We start from the raw sequence: 6,136 nt of genomic DNA, 5'->3' as shown, positions 1-6,136 counted from the left end.
AAATGGAGGTTTAAAGAAACAAAAGGTGGGAGGGTGAGGAAGTAAAACTTCTTAGATGTTCACCTCTTGAGATCATATGTAGATGATTCAAGTGATTCCTTTGGAATAGGCCACAATGCAAATAACAGATGGACAAAGTAAATGGATACCGGCTGCCAATCAATGGACTTATACCAATCTCACAAAACAAAAATGGATGTCGGATGCCAATCAATGGACTTACACCAATCTTCCAAAGCAAACAAAACATGGATACCAGATGCCAATCAATGGACTTATTCCAATCTCACAAAACAAAAATGGATACCGGATGCCAATCAATGGACTTATACCAATCTCCTAAAACAAAATGGATACCAGATGCCAATCAATGGACTTACACCAATCTCCTAAAACAAAATGAAACAATGATACCAGATGCCAATCAATGGACTTATACTAGTCTCACAGAAATGATCATAGGAAACAACTGCCAATGAATGGACTTACAATTGACTCCTCACAAAACCAAAACAAAGAATGCAATAAGCAAGAGGAAACAAGTTGCCAATAAATGGTCTTACACTCGACTCCAAGGAAAGGAATGCCAATGAATGGTCTTAGTTCCAAATCCCTCCAGATCATAGGAAACAACTGCCAATAGCTGGACTTACAATTGACTCCTCAATGGACAAAACAAAATGTCAGAAAGTGATGAACAATGTTTATGAAATGATATACAAGTAATGATGATAGATGCACAAAGGCACACATAAGCAAATATGCACAGATGAATCAAGTAAGCAAACAAACAAGTCAATTAGCACACACTATATACAATCAATTAGGCTCAAGCAAGGTTAGGCTTTACAGCCAACTGGAATGGGGTATTTTGTGCTCTTAACCCTAACATTGAGAGTTAGGGTGAAGCAGATGAAATGGAGATGAGGGGTGTGCCTCATAGCTCTTATCCCTGGTCAGGGAGAGCTTTAAACAATGGAAAGTGTGGGAGTTCAGAAAGTTGGAACTCTTCTCCATAAATGATTTGACTCTATAAGATCTTGGGTTATTATTCACAATGCATCAACATATGGTGTGAGCAAGGTGAATGACACACTGAGTAGCAGGAGATGGACTACACATCTCTTTTATCTGCCAATTGCCTCATAAGAGGACTTTTCCTACTTGGCACAAAAGATAAACAACCACAAGCATTGCCTCTTAAGGAGGGCTTCAGACAGGTGTCTACCAATAACAGTAGGTCTTCCAGACTACATGAAGATTAGAGGTTATACCTAAGTGGTTAAGCAACCAAGCAAGGCAAAGTTCACAATGAACTTAAAGCAACTTAGGTACCTCTTGAAGTGCAGATTCGGATTTGGCTTGTTTCAAGGCTTGTGATAGCTCCAATATTCCTCTATGATGCTTAGTGAGATGATTAATGGAGAGAATGAAGTTCAAACACACTTGAATTCAGCAGAATTTGAAGTCACCATGGATGCTTCAAGCTACGAGTATGCTTCAATATGGCACGGTTTCTCTCTATTCCACGTCCAATCTTGCTCAACAATACCTCAGGAGCATGAATCAACCAATAGAATATGCTTTTGTTTGAAGAAATTGCAAAAAAAATTGAGAGAAAAGTTTGGAGAATCTTTGGATCTAGATCTGAAATTCAATGTTAATGCTGAAAACAGTTATGCTTTACAATATATATGCCATGCTAATCATGTTTAAAACCTGTTTAAGCCAAAGCTAATTGAAATTAATCACTTATGAGGTGTATGCACAAAAATGGTTTTTACCTCATGCATGGAATGCATGTGTGAACAGTACACGAATCCCATTCATTTTCACTTAAAATCAATTTTTAAAACCAATGGTAATGGCAAAAAGTTCAAACAATGGTTCATTTTTGAATTTTGAAATTTCCCTCCAAAAAGCCCATGGATTAACAAGTGATCATGTGATGACAATTCATGTAATGTGGTGCATGATTTGGAAATTAGAGGTCAAGAGGAGAATATTTCAAAAAGAACCACTCATTTTGGAGCTTTGGTTGAAAAGTTATGCTCATTTGAAGTCCCATGCACACTTTGTCATGATTTGATCATATCTCCTTAACCACACCTCATATGCTCATGATCTTGGACATTTTGGAAATAGGAGAGAAAGATTTACAACTTTCATGTTCAACAAAATTTCATTTGAAGCTTTCTTGATGATGTAATATTGAGTTGAAGTTGGTCCAAAATCTTTCCATTTTTGGAAAGTTCAAATTATAGGTCACTTTCTATTTTTGGAAATTTTTGACTGGACCTCAAATTCTTCAATGTGAGTGTTTGAAATGTCAAATGAGACTTGTTTGAACATAAATGAAGTATTTCTAATCACTTCCCACCTCCAAATCCACAGTTGACTTTGCAGTTGACTTTCTAGGTCTTCAGATGACTTGACAATGTTCTGATGAGATTCAAGCCTCTACCATTTGGGATTTTGCTTCAAAATGACATCATAGCTCATATGAACTCTTGTGAATGGTTGTGGGGTCCAAATCTCAAGAATGACCACCATCTATTGCTCAATGAATGTCCTGAATTGCCTTGACCTGTTATTGCTTCATCTGCAAGACAAAGGTTAGATGACATATTTTTGTACTTTTGGTTAGTGATAAAAAGAAAAGCAATGACATACAAATGCAAGGAATGCTTGGTGATCAAGAACCACTCTCAAACAGATAACCCACCCACAAGGAAGGCAGCAAGGTGTCCAATGATCCTTGAGGCAATGCAATGATATGATATGATGCCATGAGGGATCTTAGGTAAAACTGACACTGCGTGAACAAGACACGACTGGACTAGAGACCTCACTGGGGAGTAAAGGACTCAAACTGGGGAAAAGAAGAATTCCAAAGGAAGACAAATCCATTGGAAATACTGAAGCTGACTCAAACTATCCATGAAGGATACTTCGGATGAAAATCCGGACTCGGACTAGGGAAAGATCCACACAGAATCTCCCTGCCGGGGAAAACTGCATATATTGGGGAAAACGCCAATACAGCAAAAGGGCTAAATCACCACAGAAAACTCCACTAGGGAATGTCTAACAAAGGAGACTCTCCTGGAGAAAAAACTGCAAGATGAGGCGTTACCGGCTACTGGGTAACAAACTCAAAGAGACATGTGATCTAAACATCGGTTACTGGGTGAAAGAACAACAAGCTCAGGAAGAAATGAATATCTAAGACCGGTATAAGGGTGAGAGATATCAATCAACCAAACATCTAAGAAAGGCCTGAAAAAGGTACATCAACTCAGGAAAATCTGACTCCACAGGGGACCAAGGTCATAATAGGGAGCAGAAAGGAAGGAACACCAGGGATACCGGTTACTGGGTATATAATAGGTGACCGACCGAAACGTGAATTGGTATATATGCCAAAACACTCATCATCCGAAAGGAGGGCTTGAAAAAGCAAATCGACTTACAGGATGGACATTCGACTCCGCAACGGGAAAATGAATCTTACTCAGCTGGGGAAAAAACCCAAAGAGCGCATGAGATATAATATCCATTACCGTCAGAACGTGGATAGTATACTCGCATGAGATATATTATCTATTACCGTCAGAACGTAGATAGTATACTCGCAAGGAAGGAACACCAGGGATACCGGTTATTGGGTATATGATAGGTGACCGACCGAAAAGAGAGACAATCGATACCAACACCAACAGGGTAAACGAGTGATAACTCACAGGGGATAAATTGCAAGCATCCGGCAATTATCCAAGAGACATATCAAATATTCGATTCTACAAAGGAATACGAATCTTACTCGACTGGGGAAACACAACAGGCTTCGACTAAAGAGTGCATGAGATATATTATCCATTACCGTCAGAACGTGGATAACATACTCGCATGGAAGATTATCCACAACCAGTTACTAGGTTAATAAAGGATAAATCAACCGAAAAGAAAGGCATCAGGATACCAAAACTAGGTATATAATGATGACCGATCAAAGGGAGCAACAATCATTACCAGGCAAAAGGGTAAATGAAAGAGAACTCACGGGGGATGCATTGATAAACATCAATGATCCGGGGAACAAATCACTGGCAAACGGTGAAAGGACCCGCTGAGGATAAAATTGCTAGCATCCGACAATTATCCACAAGGAAAGATCTACTGGGGATACAATTGCTAGCATACGGCAATTACCCAGAAGAAAGAGGGAATATCAACATCGAATATTGGATGAAGATAACCACAAAGAGTAACCATCATCAGTTAGGATGAACAACAAGGTTAACTCTGCAAAGGAGAGAAATTAGGATTTACAACTACCGAATACGGGGTAGAAGACCAAAAACTCTGGCTGAGGATAAAATTGCTAGCATACGGCAATTATCCACAAGAAAGCACAGACTCCGCTAGGGAGACAACAACAACATAGGATTTACAACTACTGAATACTGGGTAGAAGACCACAAAATCCACCATCAACTAGAATGAACCACAAAGGTTACCTCTGCTAGGGGATAAAAAGTAGGATTTATAACTACCGAATACATGGTAGAAAACCAACAACTCTCTGCGTGAGGAATGAAAGAATCACAACTCCGTACGGGGGAACAAAATAGGGTTTATAACAAACCACCAACTGCTGAAGAGCAAGAAAAATAGGATTTACGACTACTGAATACGGGGTAGAAAACCATCGACTCTTGCTGAGGAACAAAGATGTTCACAAACACCTATTCCACAAAAGGGAAAAAAGGCATACAGGATTTACAACTACCGGGTACTAGGTAGAAAACCAACAACTCTCCTGAGGAATAAAAGGTATATAACCACAAATTCCGCCAAGAGGAAAAGGAAACATAGGACTTACAACTACCGGTTACTGGGTAGAGGCCCAAACTCCGCTGGGGATAAAAAGAATTATTGTCGGTTACTGGGCAATTTATTCATTTATTCCACAGGGAAGCACAAGAGACAGTTGAAAAATGCCAATTCAGGATCAAACCAAAAAGGAAAACTGAATCAAAACTCGTCCTAATGAGGATATAACTCAATAGGAAGATCCATCCCAATATATGTGTTGGGAGGGAATGGAAAAAACCGTCATCCACGAGGATATATCTCAGTGGGGAATTGCAGAAGGAAAGACAGACACTTTCTGCTTATGGGGCTGACTCTATATTGAGAGATTAGACACCCGACATCTGCTTGGGAAGATCTACTGGAGAGATCTATATCACCATTAGCAGGAGATAACAAACAAAAGATATATGGAAAAAAATGCAATCATGAATATCTGAATGTTGAAATTATGCATGAATATGCGTGATTTATGTTTGATGAATGCTGACAAAACAGACATATCTAACACAAACAGGCCCAGGAATCAAAACACCCGGTACTACACTTCCAGAGGAAGAATCCAAGGAAATCCAACTGGAAAGCCAATCAGCTGGAGATCTACATGCTAAAAAGCAAAGATCAGAGATATCAAAGAAATCACAAAATCTCTGAGTGATGGATCATCAATCAACCCAACTGGGGAACAGAAGTTCACAACAGGCAGAAACTGCCACAAAGACAAATCTGTTGGGTAAATGGAGAAATCCCGAGATTTCTGCAGAGGATCCTCAGTATCAACTGGGAAACAAGAGTTCACTGCACAAGCAAGAACTGCTGAAGAGAACAGAACACACAAGTAGAATCTAGCCGCACAAGCAACTCTACTGGGGATACTGTCAGCCACTTCATTGGGGATAAACCCACTGAGGGAAAATAGATCTCACAAGTAGATTCTGCCACAAGCCACTCTACTGAGGATCAAAAGTATCAGGAAATCAACCAAATCTATGAATGATAGATCACCAACCAACCCATCTGGGGAACAGAGGTTTACAACAGGAAGAAACTGCCACAAAAGCAACTCTGTTGAGGATACCAAATCCGTTGGAGATACTGCAGGGAAAATCACACAGATACAAATCCACCATATCACAAATCTACTGGGGAATTATCTGAGGAAGAGAAGGAGAACTGGTGATCAACCACCAAGTGCTGAACCTTCCAAGAAGAAACCAACCGCTGAGGAGGAAATAATCACTGCTCTGCTGAAGGGATAAGA

This window comes from Lathyrus oleraceus, chromosome 2, assembly GCF_024323335.1.
Source record: "Lathyrus oleraceus cultivar Zhongwan6 chromosome 2, CAAS_Psat_ZW6_1.0, whole genome shotgun sequence".
In the NCBI taxonomy this organism is placed as follows: domain Eukaryota; kingdom Viridiplantae; phylum Streptophyta; class Magnoliopsida; order Fabales; family Fabaceae; genus Lathyrus; species Lathyrus oleraceus.
Note: the sequence above shows the minus strand (reverse complement) of the source record.